Raw genomic sequence first — 12,633 nt, 5'->3', positions numbered from 1 at the left:
TTACATACATGTAAATTTTTGCCATTTGCTGTGCAAAAAATATCCTGGCTCTGAGATACGGGAAAACAGGGTTCTGACTCAGAATTGATGCTATCGGCGCTGTCAAGATTAGAGTCAGAATTGTGCAATCCAACTTAACTCCCAGTATCACTTGCTATGCAAAAGACAGTGTTTCATACAGAGGTGTGGCCTTTGCAGTGATTGCAGCAAATGCAGACCACAGCTGGCACTTACATCCAATACAGTTGGAAAGCACAGCCAATTTTTCAGGTTTGATCCTAAAAGAACTTGATTGTTCCTCGTAAGGTGCAGGGAAAACCAGAGGGGAATTAAGAGGATGAAAAGCTTTCCAACACCGGTCATGAAACTGTCCTTAAAGAAAAAAGAAGAAAAGAAAGAAAAGGTGAAAGCACTTAAAAAAAAAAAAAAAATTGAAGAAAAGAACTTTTTTCCCACAGGAAACTTCCATCATTGCTGTATTTTCCCTAAGGACATTTCTGTATCTGTCACTAGAAATTACTGCTGTCAGCGGGAATGCCTCAGCCCAAACCAGAGGGCTGGGCTTTGGTGGGCTGAAAAGGGATGTAAACCACAGCTGCTTTTAACCACCAACTCACCTTAGCTACAGTGAACACGTTGTTTATGCAATAAATCCAATTTTGTCTGGAGGAAAAATGATGTTGGAAGGGCAAACGGAGCTGTTGTTTTCACAAGCAAATGCCTGATGCCTAATCAAGGCTGAGAGAGGCATTTCACTCACGTAGGGCTGAGCAAGTGCCAGAACAGAGGTAGGAGAAAGGTATTTCACAGGGAAACAACTGCAGGTGGATGCCAAAACATCCAGAAACAGCAAAACTCTCCCAGCAGAGCCCCTAAACTTGTGCCCTACAGTTTGAGTGGCAAAAGAAAGAAGCCTAAAACAGATTTCCTCCATAAAGTGAAATGACAGCCTAGAAAATCACACTCCAATAAAAAACTAATGAAAAGGTCCCCTGGGAACAGTTCTGCCCTACAGATAACTTGTCCCTCCTGATCTTAATGAATCCACTGGCAATTCTGACAAGGTTTTATTACAGTGGCACTCAACGCCCTGGAAATGTGGGGGCAAGTGCTGTTCAAAGAGATGGTCTTTGTCCCGGGGAACATGATGTAACCCTGCAAAAGGCCCTGATGGAGGGTGCTGATTATTCATTGTTTGCACTGGGAATAAAAAAGGTTTATATGGAACTAACGTATGGCTAAGTGTCAGTATCATTAGGAGTAATTATAGTAACTGCCTCTGTGATCCTCCTCTGTTACATTTGAGGCAGGCTTCATTTCATAACTACAGGTTCGCCTGCTAAAAATCCTCTTTCACAACAGACAGCCCATGGCTGCTTCCATGTCTGCTCCACTCTGCTCTCCTCTGGGCTCAAACTAGAGGGAAGCTGCAGCAACCAGTGCTCTCTCCTCAGATATGTTCATGGAGGGTTTTACATGGAGAGATTTAAGGCCAGAAGTGTGGGTTGTCAAATCACCCAAGGGAAGGGGCAGTGGAAGGCCCTGACCTGCTTTTCCTGCAGGTCAAACACTCCTTCAGACCGGAGGAAGGGTTTCCTCTGCCTCCGTGGCTGTTGCTGGGTAAGGGCAGAATGAAATGAGATGGAAAGGGCGTGGGCTGGGATAGGGAATGGGATTTGCCCTGATGCAAGAGCATCGCTGTTGGAGCACAGCACCATCCCCTGCCCCAGACAGGGCCAGAGGCTCCCTCTCGGTGCCCGGAGAGCTGCGGACACCCCCGGGGGCTGGGGCCGCTCCCTGCCGAGCCGGTGCCAGGGCAGGAGCGCTCTGCTCACCCCGCGGTGCCCAGGGCGGGGCTCTTGGTCCTGCAGGGCCACACGAACCCACAAACAGCGGCGGCCCCATCGCACCCACGCGGCCCCGAGTGCCCTAACGAAGGCAGGTTAATTAGAGCAGCTAATGGGCTGCTCCGGCCGGCGCTGGCGGGCGCTGCTCGCTGCTGCTTGTGGAGCCGCTTTTGTAATCCCTCGCCTTGTTTTGCAGCGGCTGCGGGAAACAGGTAAAAAAACCACGTGGCTTTGCCAAGGAAAAAAAGAAGCCAATTTTATCCAATTCAAGGCACCGACCCCGTAAAAATGAGGGTTGGTGCTGTATAAAACTGCAAATATATAATCGGCACTCGAACAGCCCCATTCATCTCCAGAAGAAATCTCAAACACTCAGGGTGGGAAACAATAAAAAAAATTATTTTCTATTTTTGCTCAAAAAGAGGGGGGAAAATTTAAAGGGAATTTGTCTTTGGTATTTATTTCTTTTAAACAGAAACAACAACAAAAAAATTTTCCCTTAAATTTTTCTTACTCACACACTTTATATAATGGGGAAAATACTGCTCCAACAGGGTGGTGGCTTTCCCAAAACCAGACTGGGGAGGAAAACCCAATGGTTTGATCCATGAGGAACACAGAACTCCCTTCGCCATGTCCAGGCGTTTGTACTGATAAAAATACAGCGTTTAATGGCACTTAAGTAATGCTGCGTCGGGGGGCAATGCCTCAGTGTATTCCCAAGCCAGCCTTTGCTGTTCCCATACTTTCCACACAATTCTGCTTTGGGCTGGGCTGTAAACTAAACCTGAAAGGGTCTTTCAGAGTTTTCCCAGCAGAACCACTTGGCAAAGGACACAGTTGCTCTCCTGAAGTTGAAACACCTCTTGTTTCCCTGGCCAGCCCCCCTGGATGTTCTCTCTGACTCTCCTGTCGTGTATCCCCGGCTGGAGAGTGTGAACAAACACCAGCAGCTTTAAACTGCCACATTTCTGCACTGGGGCTCAGCAGAGCTCAGGGCAGAGATCCAATGTTGTCTTTGTGTCTACAAACCCACCGTGAAAAAATAATGAAAGCACCGAGAGCTGATTTTGTTCTCCTTAGCTCCTTTCAAGAAAGAACTGAAAATCTGAGGCCCCTTTAAAAACTCTCCCTGGATTATATTTGCAGGACAGGTGACGCTTTAGATTTCATTTCATTTTCTCAAGACGTGACATTTTTGTTGGCTTGTCTAAGGGGAAGGTGTCTCCTGCCTTTCTAAAGATCTCCTCATGCATGAGCACAGCAGAGAGCAGGCACAGCCCCTGCCCTGCCCTGCCCAGGAGAGAGGTTTGGAAGACGGATGTGCTGTGAGGGGCAGAAAAGGCTTCCCAAGCAGGGTCCACCGAGAAGAAAAAGCAATCTCTGGGTAAGGGCAGAGGGTGTGGCCCCTTTGCTGTGAGATTCCACGGGATCTATGTCAAAAGCAGGGCGTGAGCAGCTGTGTCCTGTTCCTGTGCTCAGGATTTCAGTGGGAATGCCCAGCAGAAAGGCTGGTTGGTGGTTGGGCTCCTTCCCTTTTCCTCATTTTTCACCTTTCCCCACAGCTGGGAGGTGCCAGGGAATGCCCTGGGTACCGCAGGCTGCCACGGCTTAGGGACAGGACACATCTGGTGGCAGCAGTGCTGAGACTCCACTGAGTCATCTGCGACGGAGCTGCTCCTAAAGGACAGCGCCAGGGAATCCCTGGCTGCCCCATGGAACCAGGAAGAATGATTGCAACTCCTGAGCAGCGACAGCTCCTTCAGACAGGCTGGGCAAGGCTCCTGCTGAGCTGTTGCTCCACTCTCCCCACTTGCAGAGGCCACAGGAACGGTCCCTTTCCTCCCCAGTGAACACAGAGTGGCTGTTTTGGGGTATTTCCCAATGGTCATGCCAACACCTCCTCAATTCCTGGCTTCCTCACTCCTCTCCCAAGTAGCTGAAGGCTATGAAAAACTCTGGAGGTCCAGTGGAGCCATTTCAGATGGATCCTGGGACCTCCTGAGCTTGGTGGAAATTCAGGGAAAGAATCCGAGTTCATGAACGGCAATAATTTAAAGTAGGTCAGTAATAGGGCACTGAAGCCAGGGCAGATGCTGCAGTTCAAAATCATAACCAAATACTTGAATCTGGAATCACTTTCAATTAAATTACAGTAAATCCAAAGAATTCCAATTGGATGAATTGATTCTAATTGAGTCTCCAACTCTAATGGAATCCAAAGCAATTTAAGTAGCTCATTTTGAATTCACACTTTGGAGACGCTGCCAAAGGAAGGCTGGAAAACACAATGGGAGCACAACACAAAATGTTCTCAAGGAAGGGGACATGGAAAAGTGCAAATCCCAGAATCCCAGAATGGGTCAGGCTGGAAATGACCATTGATAAGCACCTATCAGGATGAGTTGGATCCATGAGGAACCAGTGGCAGCAAGGAAAAATGACCATACTGGGACCCCACTGGGCTGAGTTTGACGCCTGCACTGGTTGTCCCCTGTTGTAACCCTGGGTTTAGAGAATTTAGGTTTCTGGGATATAATAATATATATGTGTAACAATATGGAGGATTTGGGGTGTGGATTTGTTCTTCATCTTTTCTCCTTCTTCTTCACAAATCTGGCTGTTCTGGTATTGGGTCAAAAAACCCGCACTGCGGGTCATGAAAAGGTAGTTATTGGATTATAAATAAAAACAAGTTTTATAATTGGGTGATTTGGACCTTAAAAGGCCTTGAAGGTTAGAACTCGGGGCCTTGTTAACTTGGGGGCACACTCTGTGCAGCTCTGTTACAGATAAGATATAATAAACAACTAAGTCTGAAAAACAACCTAGCGTCGTCTGCCTTTTAATCCAAACTCTGAGTAAAAGAACTCACGATTCAGAGGAAAAACAAAAACGAAAACAGAGAAAATTAACAGTCCCCGAGCCTGGTTATAAAGATTTCATGTTCCCACAGCTGCCTCACCTCCAGGTCAACACCAGACACCGCCTGCACCATCCCGCACAACAGATCTGTATAAGAAATGTGGGTTTTTAATGCCAACACGTTCCTAGGAGCACGAAGGCACCTGGGGAAGACATTTCCTCATTGCTGGGTGCATGTGCCCAGGTGCCATTAGCACTAAAGAGCCTGGGAAGACCCATTCTTTTGGGTGGAGGCTCGTCATTATCAGGGGAGATTTCAGGGAGATTCGCAGGGATGGAGACCTCCCATTTCAAATCTCTGACATTTCACACCTCCAGTTCAGCTGCAAGCTTGTAAAATCATTGAAGAAAGTGAAAATCAGCACCAAAAGAAGCAGCAATAAGTGCAATTCCCCTCTCAACCTTGGCAATGCCCCTGCTCGCAGTTAACTGAACTCTTGAGCAACTTTTTGCCTCTGACCGTTCCCAAATTGGTTTCTTACAACATCAAAACTGATTTTCTTTCAACTTATCTGATAGAGTTAAAAGAAAACACCCTGGCAATGCCACTGCATCACAAGGGAGGCTTTGATCATCTGGGACTGCCAACGCACCTTGAAGGGTGTTAAATGCATCTGACTTGGCTGATTGCATCTGCCTCTTCCCATTAAGTGTCCCTGCGAGGAGCCACCCCCGAGGACGGGGCACCAAGGGGGGGAAATGCCCTGGGGTTGGGTTCCTGGGCACTCCTGGAGGTTTTTCCTAGGAGGAACTTTAGGACTGTGTGCTTAGCAGGTCACCCAGCTCAGGTGAAAATGCATTTCTGCATTTTGGAAAGAACAGACCTTTGCTCTGAGCTTGTGAACAGAGGAACCTTCCAGCAGTAAAAGTCCTCTTTGGATGCTCATGGAAACTCCAGGGATGGGGTTCAACTCCTTGGGCAGCAGGTCCATGTGGGTGATCCAGAATTCCACTGCAGTGTTGGGAATTCATCCCTCTCATCCCCTGCAAAGGCCCTCCCAGCTGAGACCAGCTCGAACACGGCCAGAGCACAGATTTTAGACTCAGCTTTGAAAGATTGAGATTAGGGGAGCAGATAGGACTGGGAGACACACTGCTGATGAAATGCTGACACTTCAACTCAATCCCTGTGTCTCAGAAACCAAATTTTTGGTTAAAAAAGAAGAGTAACCCATTTGCATCAGCGTTTTATTTCCTGATAATGGTTCAAGACTTCTCCCAGTTATCCTCTGCAGTACAAAACACCAAGGCCACCCCATTCCTGCCCTCTGGGAATGGGATTCTGGCTTTGTAGGTTATCTGGGGTGGGGGAGGAAGCAGGGGAGAAGAAGGCTGGGGTGCCGTGCAGATGATTCTCATTAATTTTGGAAGGAGTTATAAAAAGTGAGCTTGAAAGTCTGTCCTAAAGAGGAGGATTCAGCTGATTGAGAACTCATCTGCTTCTATCTCTTGGCTAATCGTGAATGCTCTTCTGCTGTGTCACTTCAAAGGCCCAGCACAGCTGGGAGGGTTTTCATCAAAGCTCCTGCATGTCTGGGGGAGGTTTTCCCCCCCATGAATATACATCACTGGAGGCTCCTTTTCCCAGCTTTTCCCATGCCTCTCTCTGATTGATCCTCATTTCATTCAGATGAGCTCTTCCTCTCTGGATGGCTGAAGGGCAAGAGACAGCTCTCTCCAGAGCTTTCCCACTCGCCTGGATGCCTCTCCGAAGATTTTCCTCTCATCAGAGTGGGGGAGGGAGGGAGCTGTTCAGACAAGAGATTGAGCCTTTAAATTAAATTCTTGTCATCTGAGGGCTGGGCCTGATAGCAGCGGGGGTGGGAAGAGTATTCTCCCAGTATCAGGATTCTGGCCAGATCCTCGTGTGGTGTAAATGTGCCACGGACTGATCTCAGCAGTCCTGCACCAAAACTCTGAGCTCTCAGAAGTGCCAGGCAGCAGCCTGGTGGTGACAGCAGCACCATGCCCTATGTGGCTGCCCTGGGGACTACGTGAGCTCCCCAGGCTCGGAACACTCGCTGGAATTGCTCAATTCCTCTCTTTTTTCAGTGGGGAAGGAGGGCCGGGCAGCTCCGAGGAATTTCAAGCACTCAGCCACCCTCAGCCGGGCTGGGATTTCACAAGAGCCCAGACCCTGGGTGCACCCAGCACGTGCGAAGTGCCCCTGGAAATCTGGGCCCCTCCGGATCTGGGATGGGAGCTCACCCCTCCTGGAAATTCTGGGCCCGGTGCCACTTGCTTACAGCACGTCTGTCTGCTGGCTGGGGGCCAGGCAGAGCAGCCTCAGCTCAGCTCCTCTGCCCTGCACCCTCTAATTGCCTGTTCCCCAGGGCCAGAGTGACCCCAGCACTGCCAGGTCAGGACACTGCACGTGGTTCCTACACTGCTGGCAAGGCTGGTCCGCAGGGATGGCAACGTGGTGCTCCTTTCTAAAAATATTATGAACCTCCCGTGCAGTGATGATGCCTTATGACACTCGGAAAAGTGAGATTATGGGAGGTTACTGGAGATTATCCGTGGCTGGTTGTCCAGTGAGATCTTTCCCCATTCCACTGGAACCCTCAACAGTCCGGGACCCTCTCTGGGGGCAGAACTGCAGAGCCACCAGCCAGTGCCACACTTGTGCCCTTACAGCCTCCTGTGCATCCTCTCAGGGTCCCATAAACCCCATCCTGGACCTCTACCAGGAAGGTCAAACCAGGTCCCCAAGGACGTGTCACGCTCACGGGGACTCTTCCAGCACCATAACCTCTCCTGGCACCAATAGATCGTGTTCCCTCCACAGCAAGATCCTCTGGAGAGGCATTCCAGGCTGGGTCAGTTGTGGTGGTGCTTTATGGGATCAGGACCTTTCTTCCCCCCAGCCAGTGATGGGATTTTCCCTCTCCAGTCCCAGAATAGTTAATGGATTGTGAATGGTTTATCACTTCTTTCACTGGGGTGTGTGGCTGGATTCACTTTGACACAAGCCCCTTTCTGAATTGCAAGTTGGCAACAATAAAAGGGAGAAGTCTTTAATTAGTTATCTGGCTAATTAACTTTTACAGCACTGCATAGCTTTGGCATCCAAATACTGCAATGCAAAACATTGCAAACATTCAAAGACTTCCCACCCCACCAGGAAGCTGCTGCCGCTGGTGGTTGCGGGGGAAAAGCATCTCCCAGGCTTGGCCTGGAAATCCTCCCTGGGCTCCCTGCACATCCTCCTCTGCAGGTAACTCACCTGCTCCTGCTGATGGTCAAGTTAAAGACACACAACATTCATGGCATCCCCATGTTATGGAATCATGGAATGCTTAAGGGTGGAAAAGACCCTTAAGATTGTCATTGACTCAGCACTGCTACCATGTTCCCCACCAGACCATGTCCCCAGGTGCCACATCCACACGTTTTCTGAACACTTCCAGGGATGGTGACTCCACCTCTTCCCTGGGCAGCCTGTTCAATGCTTTACAACCCTCTCAGTGAAGAAGTTTTCCTTAATATCCAATCTAAAACTCCCCTGGTGCAACTTGACCTCTTGTGCTGTCACTTGTTCCCTGGGAAAAGAGACTGAAACCACCTCACTGCACCCTCCTGTCAGGGAGTGTGGACAGCGAGAAGGTCTCTCCTGAGCCTCCTTTTCTCCAGGTGTTCCAGACCCTTCCCAGCTCCATTCCCTTTTCTGGACACTCCCACCTCCTCCTTCCCAGCGTGTGCACTCACTTTGGTAAAATCCATGCAAGACAAAATTTATCTCCTATATTTAGCTCCCTCCTCCCTCCTGCCACGCTGGGCAGGGTTTCACAGTCAGGACCAGCATTCCAGCACCCCACTGTCCTGAGCCAGGAGAGAACCCCCTCACAGCGGGGTGACATCAGATCCCACAGCGAGGAGATGCTCCCAAAGCTCGGAATGCTGTGGGATGACCCCCAGGAGCACAGTTTGGCTCAGGGAGTACAGCAGGCTGGAATTAGGCCTCTCTCTGTTGGAACATGCAGGGTCCCCAGCAGTTTTCCCACGCTGCTGGGGGGAGTGGGGGTTTCGGGAGGCTCGGTGCCCCCGGGCCGTTCCCGTGGGGCTGGATCTGCTCCTTGTGGCCAAGCACGTGTTCCCCTGGCTGTGCTGGGGAGTTTCGCCGGGGCTGCGTGTCCAGGCAGGCTCCCTGCCTGCTCCCAGCTGGAATGGAAAGGCACTGGCAAGGGAAGGGAAGGGACAGGTTTCAGGGAAAGTGAGAGAAGCAGCCTAAAGCAGGTGATCAGCTGGAGCAAACCCAGACATCCCAGGGGAGAGTCTGTCTGTGATCCAGCTGAGATCCAAACTTGCCTCCTTCGTTGTAGTTTGGACTTTAAGTGAGACCTATTTAACAGCAGTAGTTAATTGATCAGTGGTAGAAAAAGGTTCTGCTCATGGGCAGAACTCAACCAGGAGCCCCCTTTTCCCCCTTCCTGTGCCAGTCCCTGTGGGATCTGGGAATCAGCTAAACTTCCAGAAGTGCTGCCTTTGCTCTAGAGCTGTGCCAGGATTCTGTGTTTGCACACCACAGATTGCACCCAAAAAGCTGCAGGTCCTGGCCAAGGTAAACTGGAGCCAGCTGAGAGCTGCAGCACCAGGAATTGCTGCTGCCCAGGGGAGCAGGGCCCTCCCAGCATCTTGTAAATGTGGCCTAAATACTGTCCCATAAATTCTGACCCACAGGGTCCAGGTGTCCTTACAGGGTTCCCTGTATTCTCCTCACCTTTAGGAGCAGACTGAGAAATGTACACACCCTTTAAATCATGGCCAGCTCCTGTTCCTGCGCACACGCAAAGCCCCGAGTTCCTGTAAAAACCCTCCCCCAGAAGAAAAAATAAAGGAGATGAAATGATTCATAGCACTTGTATGGGGAACAAAATTTATGGGTTTGCTTTTGCTTTTGCTTTTCATTTCAAGTCTTTTCAGACTCAGTTTAAAAAAAAAATCAAGCCCATTCCCTTCCCTTCCTCCTGGTGACAGGTTGCCCAGATGCCTGTCTGGGTCAAGAGGACACTGCTATGTTTTGTTTTACCATCTGGCATCACCCAGCTCTGCAGATTTTTTAACCTCTTAATTCTCAGTAGCATTTCATCCTTTGCTAATCCTATCATTTCCCCATATTTGCTTTGTGAACCTTCCAGAATAATTCCCCTCAAGTCCAACCATCAGCAGCCTGGGTGTCAGGGCTGGTCCTGTGCAGGAAAAGGAAAAAAATTCCCTTGCTGAGTCACAGAAGTACAAGTTCCACATTCAGAGTAAGAACTAAGCCTACAACAAAGATTTCCCAGGGGTAGAGAAGAAAGTTCGGGTTCCCTGAAGCCAGGATGGGGCTCCTGGAGCTGCTGGAGGTGACAGTGTCAGGCTGTCACTGGGATCTGTCTCCTCCTGCCAGGGCTGTTTCCACACTCCCAGTGCCTGGATGGCTTGGATGCCTTTGCTGCACAACTCATCCCACAGACCCACATGAGCCAGGGGCAAGGAAAGGAGAGCTGGGCACAGGAACTGCCAAAGTTGTCCTCTCAGTGCAAGAAACTTGGGAGAGGGGAGAAATTTTCCAAAACCAGTGACTTTTGAGTTGTTTGAAAACTTGCTGCTCTTCCCCTAAGCATCCTTGAAAATCAGTATGTTCTCCTCAAAAATTACAAGAGGAAACTTTGGAACTGAGTGAGGTCTCACTTTTAGTTTCAGAGTATGCCACCTTGTTTGGTTTGGGGGCTAAGGAGTATTTCCTTTATGCTCATTCACCTGCTGCACTTACAGATCAGGGGTTTGGCTTCCCATGGTGCCATCCATACCAGGAATGCCCTGTTACAATTCTCCATCTGTTTTTTCTCCCCTGGGCTCAGTCTCCCTCCCCAGCTCCCAGCTTGCAGCACACACAGCTCTGCCAGAACAGCTCCTGGGTGGCTGAGAGCAAAGGGAAGGAGCTGGGATGACAACACTTGGTGCTGCCTGTCGCTTCCGAAGGTCTCACAAAATCCAAGCACAGCCCCAGCTGTGCCTTCCTCACTCTGGAATTCCTGCAGTGCCCTTCCTCAAGGAGGGCAGATACCCGTGAGTGTGACTCAGGAAAGGTTGCAGGGTTTGCCCTCCTGTGCTGAATCATCTGCTGCACACAGAGAGGGAAGAGGTGGAAAATAGGGGGAGTCCCCTGGCTGTCCTCGGTGTCACAGAGTGACAGGAGGATGAGGCATTGTACCATGGAATGGCAGCCCCATCCCAAAGCACTTCACAGCATCACAGAATGATTCAGGATGGAAAGGACCACAGTGGGGCCAGGCAGGGTCATGTTAAAGCACCTTGCACAGGATTGTGTCCAGGTGGTTCTTGGATAAGAATATCTGAATATTTATGCTCCATAGGAGCACAGCTGCAGGTTTGCCCAAGGATGAAGGGTGCTGCTGCAGCAGCACCATCCCTGCCTATATCCTAAAGGCATCACAAGACCCCACAGCACGGTCCCAGAGCACTGATGGGTACAACTGTGTGTTCTCCTGTGCTCCTGCCAGTCCCTTCCTGGGCACCCCCAGCCAGAAACAAAGGCTGGAGGGGCAGGAGAGCAGAACTTTGGGCGTGCTGTGCCCACGTGTGCCACGAGAGGATGGATGCTCCGGGAATCCCTCCGGGCCGCTGCACAGCAGAGTTTTAGCGGTTCGCCAGGATTTCCAGCCGGTGTGGCTCGGAGAAAAGCGTCTTTTGTTTGACGGGCAGCGACACCTCGTGGCATCGGCCACCCCAGCCCGGGCTGGGGCCAGTGGGGCCAGCAGCGCCTCGGCCCCTCCTGGGCTCCTCCGGCGGCCGCACACCGGGGCAGTTTCGCCAAGGAGGCCGGGGGAGCCCAGAGTGCAGCGGGTGTTCCACAGGAAGGGATGATGACGATGGTGACGATGGTGATGATGATGATAAGATTCACCTCTTGCAAACGCTTGCTAAAAATCACAGTCACCTCGGAGAGAAGCTGCCTGAGGGCTCTTAGCCAGGCCGGAATGAGTGGCCCTGGAACTGCTCTGGATCCTGTCCAGGCTGCTTCAGGAAGCACCAGAGCTTGTGTTGGTTGTGGCTCTGCAGTTTGGATGCTGAAGGGGAATGGACCCTCCAGAGCCTTCATTTTGCTTTTTTTCCTTATAAAGGATTATAGCTCTTTTTTGCACAAGAAACGCCGTAAAAATTAAATTAATCAAACAGAGGTAGCAAAACAGCCATGGAAACACAAACCTGTGGTAAGAAGAAATGGAGATTTTTGGAGGAAATTGTGACTTTGTTCCCAGAACCTGACACTCCCAGCTGCAGAGTTTTCCAGCTGCAAGAGAGTTTTCTCCATCTGGGGAAGACTCAGAAAAACCTCTTTTGTCTAAGCTGATACAAATCTCCTGCGTGGTAACTTCATTGATTCATTCCCGTTGCTGATGGCACCGGCCTGGGGGTGCCTGTGATGGGAAGGGAGGAGAGCTGAGTGCCAATCAATGACTGATCCAGGGATTTTTCCGCCTTCTCTTGCAGTGGCACAGCCCTTCCGAGCACACACCTGGGCACACTGCGCTTGGCAGCGTGGCAGAGAGATCCAGGTCCTTTCGTGTGCCCACACTGGGAGGGGGCAGATCCCTGTCCTATCTCTGCCCTTTACTCCCCCAGCTGTAAAGTGGAGTAATTCCCTAACTCCTGAAAAACATCGTGTAACGTAAACTGAGGGAAAGTCTTTGATCTCCTGTAAACACCAGACTCCCAGAGTGTCCCATCGCGCTGTTTTTATTGTTGCCAGGTTATTATTAGCTCTCTCCTGCACTGAAACCTTATTGAAGTTCTATTAATATTTCACAGCCACCCAGGTAAGTACCAAAGGTCACAGTTTTACCGAGGTGTCTCA

At 50.3% G+C, this 12,633-nt stretch overlaps 1 protein-coding gene across 4 annotated transcripts in view; it reads right to left on the bottom strand.

Annotated features, from left to right (window-relative positions):
* The window catches only part of GRHL3 (grainyhead like transcription factor 3), a 116,904-nt gene that overhangs the window by 54,310 nt on the left and 49,961 nt on the right, over positions 1-12,633 (bottom strand). The gene's annotated exons all lie outside the window — the stretch shown is intronic.

Source organism: Aphelocoma coerulescens, chromosome 23 (assembly GCF_041296385.1).
Source record: "Aphelocoma coerulescens isolate FSJ_1873_10779 chromosome 23, UR_Acoe_1.0, whole genome shotgun sequence".
In the NCBI taxonomy this organism is placed as follows: domain Eukaryota; kingdom Metazoa; phylum Chordata; class Aves; order Passeriformes; family Corvidae; genus Aphelocoma; species Aphelocoma coerulescens.
This window is presented reverse-complemented; position numbering and strand designations above follow the sequence as displayed.